The sequence below is a fragment of the Suricata suricatta genome, chromosome 12 (assembly GCF_006229205.1).
Source record: "Suricata suricatta isolate VVHF042 chromosome 12, meerkat_22Aug2017_6uvM2_HiC, whole genome shotgun sequence".
In the NCBI taxonomy this organism is placed as follows: Eukaryota; Metazoa; Chordata; class Mammalia; order Carnivora; family Herpestidae; genus Suricata; species Suricata suricatta.
In genome coordinates, this window is record NC_043711.1 from 51,892,936 (window position 1) to 51,914,861 (window position 21,926).

The following is a 21,926-nucleotide window of genomic DNA, read 5'->3' on the forward strand; positions in this document are numbered from 1 at the left end:
TAGGTGGTGTGTGAGTTGGATGGATTTTTAAGTCAGGTTTCCACAGTTTATTATGGGGGATGCTTCCTCCTGTTACTCCCGAAAATGTGTATTGAGTCAGGTTGTTTAAAAGGAAGGAACGAAAGAAGGAACTTCTTTTGCTAAGAAGACAGCAAGAGAATCACTTCTGAAATGGTTAGGTGGTGGTGGGAGGGGGACGCTGAGGGGACCCCGTGGGCAGGTGACTCCGGAGAAACAAGGGGACTTGGTTGGGTCCTCCTCTAACTGTCATGTGTGTATGAATCACTGGGACGCTGGCACTTTGCAGAATCAGAGGGGCCCAGAAGACTTGCAGGCCTAGTGATTCCCACATCACATTGCGGCTGCTGGTCCATGGACCACACTTTGAACGGCAAGTCTAGTGGACTAGATGCAGTGGTTGCAAGCCAATTAGATTCTTCTGTGCTATGTGGGGAATTTGAAAAATGCAGTTCATTTACCCTACCTTTGGGGATTCTGATTGAGCAGGTCTGAGGAGGGGCCTGAGAATCGGCATTGCTAACAAGCTCCCAGGTGGTGCAGATGTTCTTGGTGAGTGGCCCAAACTTAGTTCCTACAGAGGAAGACAAGTGGTAGTAGAGGGGTGTTGAGGCCAATTGTCCTCAAGGACTTTAAACCCTAAAGAAGAATGAAGGGGGGAAAGGAGAAAAGAGATGAGCTAAGAATGATTGATGTGGTTGAACTTGAGTAAAGCTAGAGCCCAAGTACATAACCTGGGATTTCCATTGACTACCATGATTCTTCAGTGTGTCTTGACCTATGGGCAAGATTTGTGATGATTTGTGAGGCGTTTGGACTTGACTATAGTTCTAGATTACGGGAAATCTAAAATGGCGGCACTTTAAAACTGGGCAGGTCCTCTAAGCCTGCCCAGGCCAGAGGGGTCCCTGATGACAGCTCCTGGATTGGAGGCATGGTGACGAGGCCACATTACAAGTCACTCAGCGACATTTCTTTAAATGTAGTTTGCAGACAGCTTGATCAGATTCTCTTGGGAGTTAAAATGCAGATTCCCTGACCCCAGCCCTCCTGAATCTCCAGGGAGCCCCTGAGGTGGCATTATTTTGCCAGCTCCCCAAGGGATTTTAATACACTGAGGGCCACTCCTTCCATAGCACAACACGGTGCACGGTTTGGGGCCCTTATCTGACACTTTCCCAGTGGAACCTTCACCCTAGATCACACAAGATGAACGTATGCTGGGCGGAGTAGAATATGTGGCTTCTCTCCTCTCCACCTTTGCTTGTGCTGGCGTTCCTTCCTCTGTATTCTCTTCCTAGTAGGTTCCCTCCCCTCTTTTAGGGCCTGCCTCCTCCAGAAAGCCTTCTCAACCCACACCTGTCTCTCCTTCTTTGGATCTTTTGTATTATTTATTTCCCATCTCCTATACTTGGACATTTAGCTTTGTTCTTCCCTGAACTCTTTTTCTCCAATTTTTTAATGTAAACTCCAGTTAACATAACAGTGTAATATTCATTCCAGGAGTAGCATTTAGCGATTCATCACTTACATATAACACCCAGTGCGCATCACAAGGGCCTCCTTAATGTGCATCACTCATTTAACCCAGCCCCCACCCACTGCCCAACATCAGCCTTCAGTTTGTTCTCTGCAGTTAAGTCTGCTTCCTGGTTTGCCTCCTTTTTCCCCACCTTGTTCATCTGTTTTGTTTCTTACATTTCACATATGGTTGAAATTCTATGGTATTTGTCTTTCTCTGACTGATTTCAGTTAGCATGATACTCTCTAGCTCCATCCACCTCATTGCAAATAGGAAGATTTTATTCTTTTTGATGGCTGAGTAATATTTCATTGTGTGTATATACCACATCTTCCTTATCCATTCCTCAGTTGATGAACATTTGAGCTCTTTCCATAATTTCACTACTGTTGATAATGCTGCCATAAACATTGGCGTGCATATATCCCTTCGAATCAGTATTATTGTAGCCTTTGGGTAGATATCCAGTAGTGGAATTGTTGGATTGTAGGATAGTTCTATTTTTACCTTTTTGAGGAACCTCCACACGGCTTTCCAGAGTGGCTGCACCAGTTTGCATTCCCACCAACAGTGAAGGAGCGTTCCCCTTTCTCCACATCCTTCCAACACCTGTTGTTTCCTAGCTTGCTAATTTTAGCCCCCCCCCCTTTTTTTGAGGGAGAGAGAGGAGAGAGAAAAGACACATGAATTGGAGAGAAGGGCAGGGGGAGACAGAGATAGACAAAAAATTCCAAGCAGGCTCCATGCTCAGCGTGGACTCAGGGCTCAATTCCATGACCCTGGGATCACAGCCTGAGCCAAAATCAAGAGTCAGACACTCAACAGACTGAGCTGTCCAGGTGCCCCTAATTTTAGCCATTCTGACAGGTGTGAGGTGATAGCTCATTGTGGTTTTGATTTGCATTTCCCTGATGATGAGTGATGTTGAGCATCCTTTCATGTGTCTGTTGGTCATCTGGATGTCTTCTTTGGAAAAATGTCTACTCATGTCTTCTGCCCATTTTTTAACTGAATTATTTGGTTTTTGGGTGTTGAGGTTTATACATTCTTTATATATTTTGGATACTAATCCTTTATCAGATCCATCATTTGCAAATATCTTCTCCCATTCTGTAGGCTGTCTTTTAGTTTTGTTGATGGTTTCCTTGGCTGTGCAGGAGCTTTTTATCTTGATGAACTCCTAATAACTTATTTCTGCTTGTTTCCCTTGCCTCAGGAGACATATCTAGTAAGAAGTTGCTACAGCTAATATCAAAGGGGCTACTGCCTGTGTTCTTCCCTGAATTAATCTAGAATTGTTTCACTAGTGGTATTGTGGCATCTCCTGCTTGAGCCAGTCACTAACTCAGCAAATACGTATTGAGACCTTTTATATGTCAGGCTCTAGCTAGGCCCCTGTTTCCAAGATGAATACAACACTACCTTAGAACAGCTCCTGATCTAGTGTGGGAAATACACACACACACACACACACACACATACACACACATACACACACACCGCAGAATATAATAATAAAAGTATTCTAGTAAGGACTTTGGAGTCAGTCTGCTTGGGTTTAAATCCAGGGTCCACCTGTGTGACCTTGGGGAAGTATCTTAACCTTTCTTATGCTCTAGTTTTCTCACCTTTAAAACAGGGGTAATAATAATGCCTGCTACAGAGGGTTTGTGTGAAGAATAAAGAGCTAATAAATGCAGAATGCATAACACATTTCAGGCTCCATGTAAGACTTCTCTAATAGTGGGGTGGTTGCTGTCTAGGGACCTTAAGGAAGGGATGACTCCTCATTCCACCTAACATAATCAAAAAGACCTCACAGAAGGGAAGATATTGCAAGTAGACGTGCAGGATGAGCAAAACTGTGGTGAGAAAGGAGAGGAAGAGCAGCCTAGGAATAGGGGAAAGCCTAGCCTTTGCTTCTATAAGGGCCTAGAAGCAAGAGAGGAAATGACATGGAGGCTCTGAAGCTATGGCATGGAGCTGTGTTGAGAAGTGAGCTGGGGCAGGGGGACTTTCTGAGCCTCAGGAAGGTGAGGATAATAACAGCATAGCATATGCCCCTCTGGGGAAATAGTGAGGATTCAATGGAATAAATTAATAAATAAAGGTTGGTGGAATATTTTGGAAACTACATTGGGAGCAGACTTGAAGACAGGTTGAACGAATCGCATAGGGAGTCTATGAGTGGGGTTAAATTATAGTTCCACCTCAGTTCCACCTTGGGTCAGTCAACTCAGGAACCTCCCTACCTCCATCCTGCCCTGTCCCAGGAGACTTGACTAAGGATTACTATGGAAGCCAGAAAGCAAAGTCACCCACAGCCAATGAAAATTGGGTGCTTTTAAGTCTTGGAAGTTCCAAGGATGGGTTGATGGTCAGCAGCAGCATGATATGAGTCACTGCATGGCCTTCCCGCTTTTTCTTTACTGCTTTGGGGCACACCCATTGAATGGCAGTCAGTGGTGACCTGTCACTACCCTGTGTGTGGGACGTACCAGCCATTGACAAGTGCTTACCCTAGAAATAATCCAGTAGAGGAGACTGCCTTTTTTTTGCCTCAATTTTTGTATTGTGATAAAATACCCATAACATAAAGTTTACCATTGCAACCCTTTTATGTAAACATGTTCACATTGTTGTACAACCACTGCTATCCATGTACAGAACTTTTTCATCTTTCCAAACTGGAACTCTGTCCCTATTAGACACTAACTCCCCATTCCTCCTCACCCCAGCCCCTGGCACCCACCCTCCTACTTAATTTATTTATGATTGAGAGATAGCCCCATTATCTGTACCACAGTATTCTCTCCTTGAAATCCCAGCCAGAAGTGTGGAACTCTCCTGGCTAATAAGATTGCATGGCCATCAGAAGATGACCCCAAATTAATGAAGAGGAGTGAGATTGAAGGAGTGTGGAATGTCATAAAGCTAAAACACTCTATCTCCCAATGAGTAAGGGCTGGTCAGATTACAACAGCTAATGCTAGCTAAATCTACTATCACCTTCATCCACCCACCCACCTACCAATCCATCCATCCATCCATCCATCCATCCATCCATCCATCCATCCATGTCTCCATCAGTCCATCCAACTATCCATCCATCCATCCATCCATCCATCCATCCATCCATCCATCCATAAGCTGATGTCTGCAGATGAACAGGAATTAACTAGTCTAATAAGATGGAAGAATGCCCCAAGCTGGGGGGAACAGCATGTGTAAAGGGTCTGCAGTAGGAGGGAGTTTGTCAGACAGTAGAGCTGGATCCAAGAGGTACACAGGAAGTTTATACAAGGTGAGGCTGAAGGGATGAACAGGGGGTGGACCATATGGGTGTGTGGGACACCATCAGGAGTTCTGCTTATTCCAGTAATATTAAATAGAATTTTCTGTGATGACAGACATAGTCTATAACCGTGCTATCCAATATAATAGCCATTAGCCACATGTTACTTCTGAGCATCTGAAATGTGGCTAGTATGACTAAGGAATTGAACTTTTCTTTTTATTTCATTTAATTGCATTTAAATGTCCACATGTGGCTAGTGGCTGCTGCATTGAACCATGCAAGTCTGTATCCTAAAATAGTAAGATATGTTGGTTTTAGAAAGGGTTGAATCAACATGATTGCAGTGGTCTCTAGCAGCCATGTGGGGAATGGATTGGGGAAAAGAAGGATGTGGTAATACCCAATGAGGAGGCTTCTACAGTATCCCAGAGAAGAAAGTGGCCCAGTGAGTGTATGGATGGAGAAAAGTAAAGAGGTCTGGAAGAGACCGGGAATGGAAGATCAACAGGACTTGGTGATACAGGAAATGTCAATGACTTGGAAGCAAAAGTGTTGGATTAACCCCCAGGTTCTCTGGCAAACACAGCAGGACAAAGAGTGGAGCTTTTTCAGAGACAGGGACCCCTGAAGAAGGGCCAGATAGGGGAGAGGTCATGCGTTGTGGTTGAGTCACATTGAGCATGAGTGGTAATTGAATTGTCTAAGAGGAAATGTCATTTGGGAGGTCAGAGCTCAGACAAAAAGCATAGGTTGGAGATAGAAACATGTGAGCCATTTATGAATGGGTAGAAATTGAGGTCATGAGTTCTGACAGGACAGGATCAAGGAAGAGAAGATCTACACCCAAGCCTTGAAGGCCTTCATCTCTGATGCTGAGTGGAGGAAGGAGCATCTGTAAAGTTATGGAGAGGGCATACTTCCAGAGATGTTGGAGGAAGCCCAGGAAGGTGTTGGTCATGGAAAACAAGGGAAGAGACTGTTTCCAGTTGGAGAGGTAGGGAGTGGGGTCAAGACCTGGAGAGAAGTCAAGCAGGCTGAGGACAGAACCACATCCATCAGACATGTGGGCATGGAAATCAGTGATGACCTAGTGAGGGTCATGAGCTGCGGACAGCCTGTGTATGCCTCAGTGCCCTCCTTCTGCACATCCATGTCTGCCCAACACTTCACTTCATTGGTTGTTAATAACCTCTACTGAGATGCAGTCAGGTTCTGCAGACTTGGGCACCAGTTGAAGGTGACTTTCTGGTGATGTTACAGTAAGGGTGTCAGCCAGAATCTGGTTCCTTTTTTTCCATATTTTTGAGGGCATCATACAATAGCTCCCAAGTTTTTGAAACAATGTTGACCGCTACTGTCACAAAGAAAGAAGGTCCTCCATGTCTGGTTAGTTATAAATGCAGTTGGTTCTGCCCCACTGCCTCCTTAATTTAGCTTAATTAATCTGCATTTCCATCATCCTCATTTACATCTAAAGCCTGAATGACTGAGAAGTTCCTTCTGAACTCCGCATCTGGCCTCCTCTGTCTTGTCCCACATAGATGCAGTTCACCTCATTTTCCCCATCATTTCTGTGATTGTTAGCACACTTTGATCAGAAGAGATAGAATCCAATTGTGGTTGCCATATGCCAAAATAGAGATATCAGCATGCTTCAAGGAACTCATTCACTCACTCATCCATTCATTCATTCAGGGTTCCAGCTATGTACCAGTCACTTTTCTGGACACAGGAGACAGTCAATAAACAAACAAGTAATGTTGTGTCGTGGTAAGTGCTGTGGAGGCACAGAAATCCAGGAAGGAGGATTGAGAGTGATAAGGAAAAGGATGGCAGTTTTCAAAGAGTTCCATCCAGGAAAACCTCATGGAGGAGGTGACATTGGAACAAAGGGGTTTCTCCTTTACTCCTGGGAATGGCTGAGGCCTTGAGTGGGCTGGGTCTCTGGAGAGCAGTATGGCTGGATCAGCAGGAGAGTGGTGAGTGCTGGCAGAATGGCCGTGGGGGGTTAGACCATGCAGGGTCATTGGAAGGACTTTCATTCTGAAGGCAGTGGGGAGTCATTGCAGGGTTTCCAGCCAAGGTATTATATAATGTGACTTGAACAGGACCATTCCTGCTAAGAGGAGGCCTAGGACAGCAACAGGGAGACCAGCGGTGCTATAACCCAGAACAGAGATGATGGTAGTGGTGGAGATGGTCAGATTCTGGGTATGGGAAGGAAGTCAAGTATGACCACAAGGTGTTGAGTCTGAGAAATGGAAGCATGGAGTTACCATTAAGAGGGAGGAAGGAAATCATGGGAAAAGTAGGGGGAGGAGTATCAGGAGTTTGGTTTTGGATATATTAAACTTGAGATGCCTGTTAGAAATTTGAGAGGAGAACTCTAAGAGAAAAATATATGGATCAGGCAGGTGGATCCAATGGTCTGGGCTAGAGATAAAATTAGGGAGTCATCAATATAGAAAAACTCTTCACATGAGATGAGATCATGGAGGTAGTCAATACAGGTACAGAAGATTCTCTGAGTCTTTACTTTTTTGTTCTTACCATCAACTGCTCTTTGTTGTCCTTTATGACACCTGGCCACCACCAACTGCTGAGTTTACCAGCCCTGTATTTGAGGCACAGGAAGAGAGAAACAAACTTGGCTTTTTAGTGCTAACATTTTAAGGAAGGAATCTGATTGGTCTAGTTGGGTCAGGTGCCTCCTCCTGAACTAATCAGCTTTGCCAGAGGGCGGGGCTATGGTATACTGATATGGCAGCTCCCCCAGGAACCATGTGGTTCAGTGAAGTGAGGCACAGTTCCCTGAAATTGGCAGGCATACAGGACAGGTGCAAATCCAAGTAGGGTTTTTCAACACTGATTTAAGGGCATACAGGAGACTTTTTCCTGATGAAAGACTGGCCAGCCAGACATGGACCATGAAATGTCTCCTGTCTATGGACCATCACCAGCCCCTTCCTCAATTTCTCAATTGGTCCAGACTTGCTGGAGAAGCTGATTTATGATCGACTGCTGCTCAGACTACTATGATTGTCACCCTCTCAGCACCTCCTACCACCTCCATCAGCCAAGCAGGCAGCATGTTGATTTCCTTGCTCATTTGCTGACAAGACTATTTTGAACTTCTCCTCCCAAATTAGACTCCCACGTGCTCTCATCTCCATACCCACATGCAACCCCTGGTCAGTCCTCCACTTTTGCATGTTAGGCCATTGTTTCAGGAACACAGCGTGGAGAAAAGTGAAGAGCAGCCTGCAGTTGGGCAGTGAGGGCCATGGTGGGTGAACTTCATCTTCTTCCCTTCACACCTCTCTTCCCTCTGTGGAAGCAGATGTCTCCTTTCCTACACTTCTCTGTACTTCCTCCCTGAGTTTTATTTCCTGGCCTTCCTGCTCTTTGACCACCTGCACCTTCTTTTCTTCTCTTCTCAGACATGGTCAGGCCTCCTCTACTGAGGAAAAACTACTTCCCTTTATGCTTTCACTGTTGAAGGATTGTCTTTTAGCCTCTCTTCCTTCTCTCGCCCAAGATTCCCAAAGACCTCTACATCGGCTGCCCAACTCCTTGCCCCCATCCTCAGAAATCTGAGCAAGGCTTTCATCTCATTGTGGACAGACCCACAGGACCTTTTTTATGCCCATCTTCCCCACAGCAGCTGTGATAACACGGCTGGGTGCGGTCCCCCTGACCCTCCTCTTCTTCAAGGAACTCTTCCTCAAGCCTCTGTGGTGGCAAGTTTTGAACCTAGATGACGGGGGGAGGGAGAAGAAACATAGAATAATACAAAGCAGAGAAGTAAGGACTGTTCAGGTGCCAGTCAGCTAGGAGGGCATTTCTTATCCAGCCCAGGCTGCAGTCTGACACTCACTTTTTTCTGTCCCAGTCTTAGCTACCCAAGCCCCCTGAGCATATGACTCCCACAATCTTTTCACTTTTTCCAGACCCACTTCCCTGCCACTTCTCACCCTATGGAAACCTTCCTGTGGGCTGGACACAACTCACATTCCTCTTTCTCTGCAGTCCTTCCCCTCCCAAATCCTCGAACTTCTGGAAGAGTCTGCCCACATTTGTTCTCACTCCTGTCGCCCCCACCATGCTCCCTGCACTGAAGTCCCACGGCTCTGCTGAATCACAGCATCATAGAATGTTCTTTGTAGTCGTCATTCACCTGGCAATTAATCACATCCTGCTGTGCTCTGTCTCTGATGCTGTTGATTTGCAGGGTGCTTCACGCCTTGTATTATTATGTAACCCCCCACGTGTTGTCTCTTCAGCCTGAATTCAGTTCCAGTGGGGGTGGGGGGAGGAGGCAGGGGTGCCTTAGCTGTCTTTGAGTCCTCCAAAGCTGTTAGCCGAGTGGCTCACACAGGAGATGCTCAATAAATATGTGATGATTGATGGGCTTGTTGTTGATTTTTCTCCAGCCCATCCTTTATGCTGCTGTCAGAAAAATCTTTCTCAAGGATTGTTCTCATTACATAACTCATCTGGCTCCCTCCATTTAGTGTGCCGGTGTTGTTGAGTGTTTGCTGGGTGGGTGGCACTGGGTAGGGATTTGGGGGGTGAGGGAGGAGTGAGTGAAGAAAACAGCTGATACAGGCCCCACGGGTCCGACATGCTCAGGAAATGAGCACAAGGAAGGCATAAATGGGATGAAGCTATGAGTGGAGGAGCCTTGAAGGCCACGGGAAGTCAGGGAAGTGGGGGCGTCCTCTTAAGCCCTGATCACCGAGGCTTACTTGGGAAGGCGTAAGGACTTGAGCTGGGCATCTCTGATGGGGAGGTTTGGAACAGGGAGGGATGAAGGAGTTCTTGGCAAGGAGAATGTGAGCAGGGATGTGACAGCTGCTAGGGATGTGACTACCGTGGCAGCCTGGTTGTCCTCTCAGGCATCCCCAGGACACTGTGAGAAGGTCAGAAACCAGTGTCACTTGCAAACACCTATGAGTCTATAGATTTGAGGTGGGTCATTGATGTCCCTGAATGGGCAGGTTGCCCAGGTTATAAATACAACTCTCATAGTCACACGGGCAGAACCCTTGCAGCATCCCATTTGCTGTCCCATCTCCTGATGGTTCAGCTCCCATCCTGTCACCATGGCAGACCTGGGCCCCTGATAAGCTGTGATGTCCAAATCCAGAGGGGCAAAGGGTGGGCTCTTCTCTGGGGAGAGTAGTGTGCGGGGCCCCTAGTTGCGGGGGGTAAGACAGGCTATACCACGCAGCCCTGAGCATGGCCGCTCGCACCCACATCTTTGCAGCAGGGATCCTGCTGGGCCTCCGATGGGTCTCCCCAGGTTCACAGGGGCCATGTTGGAGATCTCCAAGTTCCATGATACATAGGCCTTGCATGTTGGACACGGGTGTGACACCTCCCAATCTTCCCTTTGACTGTATTCCAGTCACATGAGGAGGCTTTCAAAGGCTCTAGGATGAAACCACTCCAGCAGGAACTGGCTGTCAATGAAGGAGAAATGGGGACTGGTATGGACGCATCATCCAGGGATGTGTTAGACAAGGTAAATGCAAACCCCATTTACAGACTTTGTTTCTCACACCTGTGTCCTCTATGGCCTCTCTGTTTTTGTAGTGGGTGTAATTTCAAATTGCAAAAATAATAAAAAACCCACCTCATTTCTTTTTACTTGAAGTACCCATTGCTTACACTTTCCTCAGTTGTCCTGTGTGTTTGCTTGCCTCCACGTGTATCTTGTGAGCAAACGGCAGACCTCCTCACACTTCACTTCTGATGACTTCAGTTTAGACTTCCGAAGAACAGAATGCCAGTATGGTTATCATAATTTGGAAATTTCATACCAATTCAATGCTATTTCTTCATCTGCTGTCCAGAGTCACCTATCATCAACTGCCATGGATAATGCCCTCTGAAGATTTTCACTCTGGCTTTTTTTCGGCACACTTTCTTTTATGTTTAAATTTGTAATTGAAAATAATTTCAAGATCACAGAATAGTTGCAAGAATACAACAGAGCACATCTACGTATTGTGCCTGGGTTCAGCTATTATTGATGTTTTACTCCACTCTCTTTACCATTTATGTAGATGATTTCTATCCATCTACATATGTAACACTTTTTTCCTAAACCATGAGAATAACTTGCATACTATATATCCCTTTATCCATAAATACTTCAGTATATATTTCCTAAGGACATTCTCATATAACTACAGTGCAGTTACACACTTAATAAAATTAACACTGGTGTAATACCTTTCATTGAGATGAAATTCACATAGTATAAAAGCTACCATTTTATTTATTTATTTATTTATTTTTATGTTTTTTAATTTATTTATTTGAGAGACAGAGAGCGTGAGCAGGGGAGGGTCAGAGAGAGAGGGAGATAGAGAATCCAAAGACAGGCCCCAGGCTCTGAGCTAGCTGTAAGCACAGAGCCCAATGCGGGGCTCGAACCCATGAACTGTGAGATCATGACCTGAGCCGAAGTCAGACACTTAACTGACTGAGCCACCCAGGTGCCCCAATGTCCACCATTTTAAAGTGAATAATTCAGTGACATTTGGTATATCAAAATATCCTAGAACCAGCACTTCTAGTTCCAAAACATTTTTACCTCCTCAAAAGTAAACCCTGTACCCATTAAGTAGTTTCTACCCATTCCTCACCTCCCTCTAGTCCCTGATACCCACTAGTCTATGTTCTGTCTCTATAGATTCATCTATTCTGGATATTTCTTACTGATAGAATCATAAAACCTTTGGTGTCTGGCTTCTTTCACTTAGCATAATGTTTTCAAGGTCATCCACATTAGTTTGTAGCAGAACTTCATTCTTTTTTTATGGCCGAATAATACTCTGTTGTATGGATATACCACAGTTTGTTTATACTTCCAGTGATGGACATTTGGGCTGTTTTTACCTTTTGGCCACTGTGAATAGAGATTCTATGAATGTATGTGTGTATATATTTGTTTGACTACCTTTTTTTCAGTTTTATTGGACATATGCCCAGCAGTGGAATTGTTTATTTTGATTACCTGGCCAAGGTGTTTAGTTTGCCCACTGTATCCTTAATGTTTTATTCCTAACCAGTAGGTAAACAACTTGAAGACCTTGCAAATGTCTTGCTTCTCCACAAAGACTCCCCTGGACTTAGCATCCATTGGTAATCCTTGCCTGAACCATTCTTTACTGTGATAGTTACCAAACACTGGCTTTGCAACCCCTTCACTCTCTCTGCATTTACCAGATGCATCACAGCATGCTAGCCAGGGTTCCCTCCCCTTGGGGATTCATTGATTTATCCATTTTTAAATTTTCTTTCTTTTTTAATGTTTGTTTATTTTTGAGAGAGAGAGAGAAGAGAGAGTGCACTCATGGACAAGCAGGAGAGGGTCAGAGACAGAAGGGACAGAGGATCTGAAGCAGGCTCCATGCTGACAGCAATGAGCCCAGTGCAGGGCTGGAACCTACCAATCTCGAGATCATGACCTGAGCTGAAGTCAGACACTCAACTGACTGAGCCACCCAGATGCCCCTGTCCAGTTTTTTCTGTGTGAATTCATATAATTCCCCCCCACCCTCAAAGGCTTATAATTGCTTACTGTCTTTAATTTTTTTTAATTTTTAAATGTTTATATATTTTTGGGAGAGAAAAAGAGCATTAGCAGGGGAGGGTCAGAGAGAGAGGGAGACACTGAATCTAAAGCAGACTCCAGGCTCTGAGCTGTCAGCACAGAGCCTGATGCGGGGCTCAGACCCATGAACCATGAGATCCTGACCTGACCTGAAGTCAGAGGCTTAATTGACTGAACCACCCAGGGTCTCCTGTCTAATTTTTTCATGCTTAAATCATCCCAGCGTTGGCCCATGGGAGCCCCTGCACACTGGTGTTTGTATCCTTGTGTCATGCTTTCATCTTTGTTTTGTTCTTGTTTTGGGTGTGTGTGTGTAAGTACCTCTGTAACTTTCTGGCATAACAAGATGTTCCTTGTGGCCTATCTTGACCCCATCCTTCCCAGTCCTGTGGTCAGCCATTTCCCCAAGGATCAGACATTCCTGTGAGAGGAAAATGGGATTCAAGGATAAGGCCTGAGTACAGATCTCTGTCAGTTCTCCTCAGGGTCCAAGGCGGGGCGGGGCGTGGGGGGGGGAGCCATGGGGGCCAGAGCTTCTTCCCCACCTCCGCCTGGTGCTGCGGTGTCTTCTGCAGTGTGACACACCCTCCGCCATGGCAAATGCTCAAGACAGACTGACTGCAGGCATTACCTCATGCTGTGTCTCTTTTTAGCTAAATCCCTGTGCACACCTGTGATTATTTCCAGAGAAGTGGGCCTACTGGGTCATGAATAATCATGTGTTCTTTAAACATAGATTATTTTAATGATATGTAAGCACTGGGCTCTACTGAGTCTTACATAGCTCGGACGCTCTGTGTGTGCGTACATGTGTATGCATACACATACGTGCATTTATGTACAGTTAGTGATTTTGTCTTAAAAGATGAGAATGTAAAATTATCTGTCTACTGCTCTATCTCCTCCTGGAGATTTTAGGCTCCTTGAGACCAATGTCTATGCCTGTCTTATTTGCCACCCAATACTCAATTGTGAGAGGCCCAAGTGCCTGATATTCTATAAAAGACCGGTAAGTGAATACTGATAGCCAAGTATAGCTCCCACATGTGGAGTATAAACAACACACTGGGCATTGTTCAAAGTGCTATATATGAATTAACCCCTTTAATCCTCACAATGGCTTTATTGTTGTATTCCCCATTTCACAGATGAAAAAACAGAGGCTCAGGGAGGTTGAGCGCCTTGGCCAAGTTCACACATCCAAGAAATGGAAAAGCTAGATTTATTCCCAGGCAGTCTGGCTTCAGAATCCATGCTTTTAACAACAACAGCATACTCTGGGAGGGATGGATGGGTGGGTGGGTGGGTGGGTAGATGGGTATGTATGTGGATAGATGGATAAGTGGGTGAATATGTGGGTGGCCGGTGGGTGGATGGATGGGTGGATGGATAGATGGATATGTGGGTTGGTGGATGATGAATGAATGGATGGGTAGATGGACGATGGATGGATAGATTTGTGTGCGGCTGGATGGATGAGTGGGTGAATACATAGGTGGTCAGTGGGTGGGTAGATGGATGGGTGTGTGGGTTGGTGGATGATGAATGAATGGATGGGTGGATGGATGGGTGAGTGGGTGAATATGTGGGTGGGTGGATTGATGGATGGGATGGATGGATAGGTGACTCAAGCAGACATGGTAGCTCAGCCATTCCTCTTCTCTGCTTCCATTCCTCTAGCTTCTCATGGGAATATCTCAATTCCCTCTTCCTACTTCATTGGAACCCACTGCCTTTCACAGTGTGTGTCCAGGAACTATACCCTCAGATGCATTCCAGGTTAGAGCTGATCAGTGAGAGAGACAGAGAATGAATATACAACTGCCATCATGTTCTAAACCAGAGGTCACCAAGTGGTAGCTTAAGGGCCAGATCTGTCCCCGGGATATGTTCTGTTTGATCCAGTGAGCACTAAAACAAAACAAATGAGGATTTACTATTTAAAGATCAAGGGAGTTACCTTGAGTTTTGATTTCTACCTCCTCTTTAAGAAAAGTCAGAAGATTTGGGAACTCAAGGGCACTGGGTGGCTCAGTCGGTCGAGCATCCAACTCTTGATTTTGGCTCAGGTCATGATCTCATGGTTCATGGGATCAAGCCCTGAGTTGGGCTCCATACCGACTGTGTGGAGCCTACTTAGGATTCTCTCTCTCCCTCCCTCTCTAAAGATAAATAAACATTTTCTTAAAAAGAAGAAGATTTGGGAACTTGGGCCTTCATATGCTAGACTAGTCTGGGCTGGGCTGAGAATCAGCTATCTATGTGATATAAGACTTGAGACTCTCCACTTGCTCTGGTCCCCACTCATGTCTCCTCATTCATCTACTTGGTCCCTGGAGGGCCTGAGTTTGCAATCCCTGATCAAGACACTGCCCCTCTAGTAACCAGTCCAAGGTGAGATTTGCTTTCTTGGCCTACAGCATTCTACCTTTGACTTCTTTGAGCAAACAACTGTCTACAAAAGTGATACTGCCCTACCTTCTCTCTGCACCCCTGCAGATCCTGCTTTGTTTCTGTGTTTCCTTTCATTCATTAGAGGTCCCAAGGTTATTAGTTTCCCGGAGTTCAGTTGAGACTCCTAGGGTTTTTGTGATCCTCCCTGCTATGGTTCATATACACTCACTGTGATCAGGAAGCCTTTGAGGGGTGAGCCAAGGACATCCAAGCCTTACTGCTCTCTTTCTTGGCTATGAGCTGCTCTCCTCCATTACTGAAGCTTCTAGGAATCCCCAGGAGGGTCACTGATGTCTTCCTGCAGCCTCTTGCCCCTCCTGCCCTCTGACCCTCCCACAGTTCCTTGGATCCCAGACAGCTACTAGGAGATCATGTCACAGGGACCTCACTTCCCTAGGACGTCCCTGTAAAGAAACTAACTGGTCCCAGGCCAGCACCATACCCATGCCGACTCCTGTGTCCCTCCTGCATGGTATCTGCAGCCTAAGCATGATTCTCTGTGACAGAGAAGACAGAAGCCAATTTTGAGAGGAGTTGCTGCACTGTATTCTCCTCCCCTTGGGCCACCTGTGTCTTTGTCCTGACCTCTGGCATAATTCCCAAATCATTCTCCATCTTCAGAGCAAGGTCTATAGAGTGAAAGGGTACCTTAGACAGGTAAGGATCCAATCCTGCTGCCTTGCTATGTGGATAAGTGACCCAGTGCCAACGGTCCCTATGAAGACTGGGATGGTTGTTCTCCCTCCTGTGCTGCCCAGGTCCACTCTCTGCAGACCTCCTCTGTGTCCTGGGAGGCTGATCCCACGGGTTGTACTCCTGAGCTCCTCTGCCCTCCAGCTTTACCTCAGGTTCAGCCAGGGGGAGGAAAGAAAGGCTGGGGTATTTCCTCACTCCCTCTGGTTTGAGACCTCCACCATGGCTTCAGGTGTCACTGGAGCCCAATGACACTCATACTCTTCCTTGTCCCTTCAGGACAAGGTGAGGTAGCAATCCCCAAACCAAATGCTAGCCTCTGACATCTGGATTCCTGAGACCCTGTTCAAACCTTGTAAGTATTCCCTGAATCAAAGTCTCTCATTTGAGGGAGTGCCTGAGTGGCTCAGCTACTTGAGCATCTGACTTTCGCTCAGGTCATGATCTCATAGTTCATGAGTTCAAGCCCCATGTTGGGCTCTGTGCTGACAGCTCAAAGCCTGGAGCCTGCTTTGGATTCTGTGTCTCCTTCTCTCTCTGCCCTTCCCTGCTCATGCTCACGCTCTTGCGTGCTCTCTCTCTCAAAAACAAATAAACATTAAAAAAAAATTAAGTCTCTCATTTGAGCCATCTGGGGTAACTTCTGATGGATGTGTGGTAACAAATTATATACCATGTCTGAAGGACCCAGCTCACTGGCCAGCCACGATAAGTGCAATGTATTCTGTTTGCTGTTCTCATCTGGCCAATTGCTAGATGTTGCTTTTTTTTTACCTGAGTGTGTTAGAAGGTGTTCTGAACTTGCAGGTTAGAAAAGTCTCGGTGTGGATCTTGACTCTTAATTACTGATAGTATGGCCTTGGCAAATCCCTTCATCTCCCTGAGCTTCAGTTTCCTCATCCATGAAATGAGGTTAATCACCGTGACCCCTGGTGTGGGTGTTGGCCATTTTGAATCTGTGCGGGGTGTCCAAAGAGGTGGTCAGTGGTGTGAGACCCAACCTGTGGCCTTGACTGTCCTATGAGCAAGATGAAGACCCTCTTTAACACCCAAAGATACACATCTGGATGAGGAAATGCTGCTCCTCTGTCCCTGCTTTACCCCGAGTAATCAGCAATGACAAATGTAACCCAGGTTATTTTTGGAACTTTCGTCTTGGCTTCTAGGCCTGCTGGAGCCCGTGCGCTCAGCCTTTCCCTCCAGCAGGTGGAGAGGACGATGTGAAGTGTGGCTCCCCATGAGTGCAACAGGGATGCCACAGCACTTTCTTGGTGTCCCTGTGGCGGTAGTTGAAGCCGGATGCGGCAGCCATCTTGGAGCACTGCCAGCATGTCTCCCGGGACGCGTTGGGATGCAAGGGTTGCAGGATGTAGCACTGCGCCCCTTCTTGAATCAGATTGCGCTGATTGTGGCTGGTACGTATGATGGTTAGATAGTACAGACCTAGAACCCTAAATTTTCTTCCAGCTCCGAGATTCCGAGTCTTTGGTGTTCCCTACTATCACGCTCAGTGGCCCTGTTACATCAGTTTCTGTTCGTAGTGCCCTGCCTTGTATCGTTATTTGATCACTTTGGTTGCCGGCTGTACAAATTCAGGTCCACCTTGTAAATTTTAAAAAGGGAATATATAGGTTCTCATAACTAAAATTGTACAGCTTCAGGCACAGCTGGATCCAGGGACACCAACCCTGCCTCTACTTGTCAGCCATGGTTTCTTTGTATCTCTTTAAAACATTTAAAGATGCCCCCAGCAGATGGAAGCTTATGTAGCCCCAGCTCAGAGATCCCAAAAGAAGCAAGTTCCCTTGGCTCAGGAGCTCCAGAAAAAGTCCTGAAAGTAGGTTTTGTTGAGCCTGACCAAGCAAGCTTGGGTCCTGTGATGATTCCTAACCAATCACAATGGCCAGGGGTGTGTGACGATCTGATTAACTGGGTCTGGTGCCCAGGCTGGCATGAGACGGGGGGCAGGACAGGCCCTCCAGAACCACAGGGCATATTAAGAGGTTGGGCCTGATGACTCCAAAATCATTCTAATACACGAGGCTTCTGCAGTTCTTATATATTCACTTCTTGTGCAGCATAGTACTGTCATTAAGAGCTAGACCACTTGAGTTCAAATGCTGGTTGGCCTTCTTTCTGGTGGTGTGAACTTGGGCACGTTACCGAACCTTCCTGAGCTGTAGTTTTCTCATCTGCAAAATTAGAATAAAAATTGTGTCTACCTCGGAGGCATGCTGTAAAGATTAAACAATGTTTGCAAGGTGCTGAGAACAGGGTCTGACACATAGTAAGTTGTCCATGGGTGTGCTTAGTGCTAGAGATTCCAAGATAAACCAAAGAGCCCTGTGCCAGCCCTTACAGAGCTTATAGTCAGGGGCAGGCTGGGGTTCTTCTCAACACATCCTGGTTGAGACTTACTATGAGAGATAAAATGAATGAGTGATTATAAAGCAGATTGGGAAGTGTGAGAGCCCAGAGAATTACCTAAATTGGGCTTCCAGAATTGAGGATTAGCAGATGAATTTGAAAGTGGAAGGGTATACCTGGCAGAAGGAGCAGTAAATACAAAAGCCTGTAGACAAGACTGGATATACTGTCTTGGGGAAGTAGAATTTTAAGCACACCTACAGGTTGCATTGGAGATCGGGTGGGGAAGTAGAGGAAGGAATGGCATGAGGAACAGCCACGGTGAGGCTGAAGAGGGCAGTAGGTGGCACATTGCCCTGCGAGGGTCTTCCAGGTTCTTCTAGGAATCTGAGCTTCAGCTTAGGGGTTGTGCAGATGCCCTGAAGACATTTTTATTTTGTTTCATTTTTAAAAACTATTTTCTTTTCAATAGCTTTTATGAGGTATAATTGATGTATGACAAACTACATATTTAAGTATACAATTTGATACATTTTGTCATGTGTATATACCAATGAAACCATCACCTCTATCATAATGAATATACCCATCACTCCCAGAGGGTTCCTTGTGTCTTTTTGTTTGTTGCTCCCTCCCTCTGTTCATTCCCACTCCTCCATCCCCAGTGAACCACTAATCCACTTTCTGTCACCATAAATTATTAACTTAAATTTTCCATAAATTTATATAACTGGAATGATACAGTTTGTACTTTTTTTGGTGGGGGTCTAGCTTCGTTCAGTCGACATAACTATTTTAATATTCCTCTATATTGTGTATACATATATAATCATATTTCATTCTTTTTTGTTTACAATTAAGTAGTATTCCATTATAGGATTATAATCACAGTTTGTTTTCTGTTCACCTAGACATGCACAATTGGGTTGCTTCCACTTTGGTAATATTACAAATAACTCTGCAGTGAGCATTCATATGCAGATCTTTGTGCAGACATCTATTTTTCTTTCTCCTGGGTAAATACTTAAGAATGTCATGGCTGGGTGTTAAAATAGGTGTATAGTTAACCTTTTAAGGAATTGCAAAACTGTTTCCCAAAGTGGGGATACCATTTTATGTTCCCACCACCAGGTTACAAGAATTCCACATGTGTCTCATTCTCACCAACACTTGTTGTTGTGACTCTTTTTTGCTTTAGTAATTCTAATACTTGGGTAACAGTAGCTCCTTGTGGTTTTAAAAAATTTTTTTTAATGTTTCTTTTTAAGAGAGATAAATAGAGAGACAGAGTGTGAGCAGGGGAGGGGCAGAGAGAGAGGGAGACACAGAATCCGAAGCAGGCTCCAGGCTCTGAGCTGTCAGCACAGAGCCTGATGTGGGGCTCAGACTCACAAACAGCAAGATCATGACCTGAGCCAAAGTCAGACGCTTAACCAACGGAGCCACCCAGGCACCCCAGTCCTTGTGGTTTTAATCTGCATTTCCCTCATGACCAGTAATGTTGAACGTCTTTCCAAATATTTATTTGCCATCTGTATGTCTTCTCTGGTGAAGTATCTGTTCATACTTTTCCTCCATTTTGGACTGTGTTGTTTTCTTACTTATTTTCTTATCTTTGATCAGATATGTAATTTGCAAATGTTTTCTCTGAGTCTACGAGTTGACTTTTCATTTTCTTAGCAGTTTCTTTCAAAAAGCAAAAATTTAAGTTTTGTTGAGGTCTCATTTATCAACTTGTTCTTGTGTGGATAGTAGTGTTTTTGCCAGTGTGTCCAAGAAATAATTGCCTTGATCTTTGCTTACAGTTGCGGAATGTTGTCCTATTTCTGTCCCTTGTTCCATCACTTACTGAGAGAGAGGGACTGAATTCTCCAACTATGATGTGAATTTGTATATTTTTCCTCATATTTACATCAGGCTGTGTATTTTAAGCTCTCTTCTTAGGAGCTTAAACATTAACAATTGTTACGTCCTCTTGATGAATTGACTCTTTTATCATTGTGAGAACAACTTTTTTTTGCTGCTAATACTCTTTGCTCTGTAATCCACTTTGTCTGATATTTATGTAGCTACTCCAGTTTTTGAGTAATGTTAGCATGGTATATATTTTTTCCTTTTTTTTTTTTTTTTTTTTTTTTGCTTTTGACATATTTGTGACTTTACGTTGAAGTGCATTTCTGATAGGCAGCATAGAGCTGTCTTGCTTTTCAATCCAGTGTGACAATCTGCCTTTTAATTGAGAGGTTTAGACCACTTACGTTTATGGAGGTTATAGGTAGATTACCTTTAAATTTCTCATCCTGCCAATTGTTTTCTTTCTTTTTTCCTCTTCTTCTGCTCTCTTTCAGATTGATGGAATGTCTGATTCTATATTATTTCTTTTGCTAATTTATTAGCTCGCTTTATTTGGTAATTTAGTGGTGACTTGAGGATTTATAGATCTTTAACTTATCCCAGTCTATCTTTGGGTGATACCACTTTATATATGGTATGACTTATAATAGTATACTTCTGTTCTCTGCCCCTGGACCTTTGTACTTGTTGTCAGGCACTTTACATTCGTGTATATTAAAAACACCATTTAAACAATCAATATCTTTTTTAAAGTTCTGAATAATTTTTAAAAACGTATATGTTGCCTATGTAGTTCCCAGTGACAGTGCTCTTTTATTCCTTGTGAAGATCTGTAGTCCCATCTGGTATCACTTTACTTCTGTCTGAAAGACTTTCTGTAACATTTCTTATAGTACAGCTTTGCTGATAATGAATTCTTTTGGATCTTATATGTCTGGAAATGTCTTTATTTTGCCTTTGTTTTTTGAAAGATATTTTTGCCCATAGGTTTTCTTTCTGTATTTTAAAGATATCGCCCCCACTGTTCTCATTTACATTGTTTCCAATGAGAAATCTGTCATCTTATCTCTGTTTCTCCATATATAATATATACTTTTTTTGCTGGCTGTTTTGAAGATTTTTCTCTTTATCGCTTGTTTTCAGAAATTTTATTTTGGTTAACTTTGGTATAGTTTCCTTTATGTTTCTTGTGCTCAAGATTCTTTGGGATCACTGGCAGTAGGTTTTCATGAAATGTTGGAAATGTTTCAGTGATTAGTTGATCAAATGCTTTTTCTGCACTTCTTCCCCTTTCTCCTCTCATTTGAGGATTCCAATTACAAGTGTGTGAGGCCACGTAGTCTGTCACACCACACTGATGCTCTGTTCAGTTTTTTATTCTCTCCTCTCATTGTATTCCATTTCAAATAGTTTCTCTTGCTGTCCTCAAGTTCACTGGTCCTTCCTTTCACACTGTCTGATCTGCTACTGGTCTCAATCAGTGTCTTGTTCATTTCACACATTGTATTTCATTTTCATCTGTAGAGGTTGACTAATACCTTTATAGTATCTTATCTCTATTTGACATCTCTATTTGAACATATGGAATCCAGTTATAATAACTGTTACCATGTCCTTATCTACCCATTCCAACATCTGGGTCAGTTTTGATTGATCGGTCTTGTCACTGATTATAATTTCCTACTTCTTTGCATGCCTGATCATTTATTTATTGTATTCCAGACACTGCCTTTTACCTTGCTGGGTGCGAGATACTGTTGTATCCCTATCAACATTCTTGAGCTTTGTCTGAGATACAGTTAAGTTACTTGGAAGCGATATGATTTGGGGGGAGGGTGTCTTGCTTTGCTTATTTGTGAGGTAAGCCCAGAACAGTGCTCAGTTCAAAGCCAGTTACTTACCCCTACTGAGGCACGACCTTCTAGGTGCTTGACTCGGTGACTCCTGAGGGGTGCCAGTCTGGCTGGTGGCAACGGGCACCATTCCCAACTCTGCCTGAGTGCAAGCACGTATTCCTCTTATCCCTCTGGATGATTCTTTTCCTGGCCTCTTCACACCCAGGCCAGATTAGCACTCAGCTGAATGCTGGAGGG

General features: G+C 44.5%; 1 long non-coding RNA gene across 1 annotated transcript; it reads right to left on the minus strand.

Annotated features, from left to right (window-relative positions):
* Nucleotides 1-7,426: 7,426 nt before the first annotated feature.
* Nucleotides 7,427-8,952, minus strand: LOC115273009. Its single transcript, XR_003900601.1, has 3 exons — nt 8,850-8,952; nt 8,474-8,591; nt 7,427-7,452 (listed from the first exon to the last, which is right to left on the minus strand). It is a non-coding gene; the product is annotated as an uncharacterized LOC115273009 (long non-coding RNA).
* Between the last annotated feature and the right edge of the window lie 12,974 nt (nt 8,953-21,926).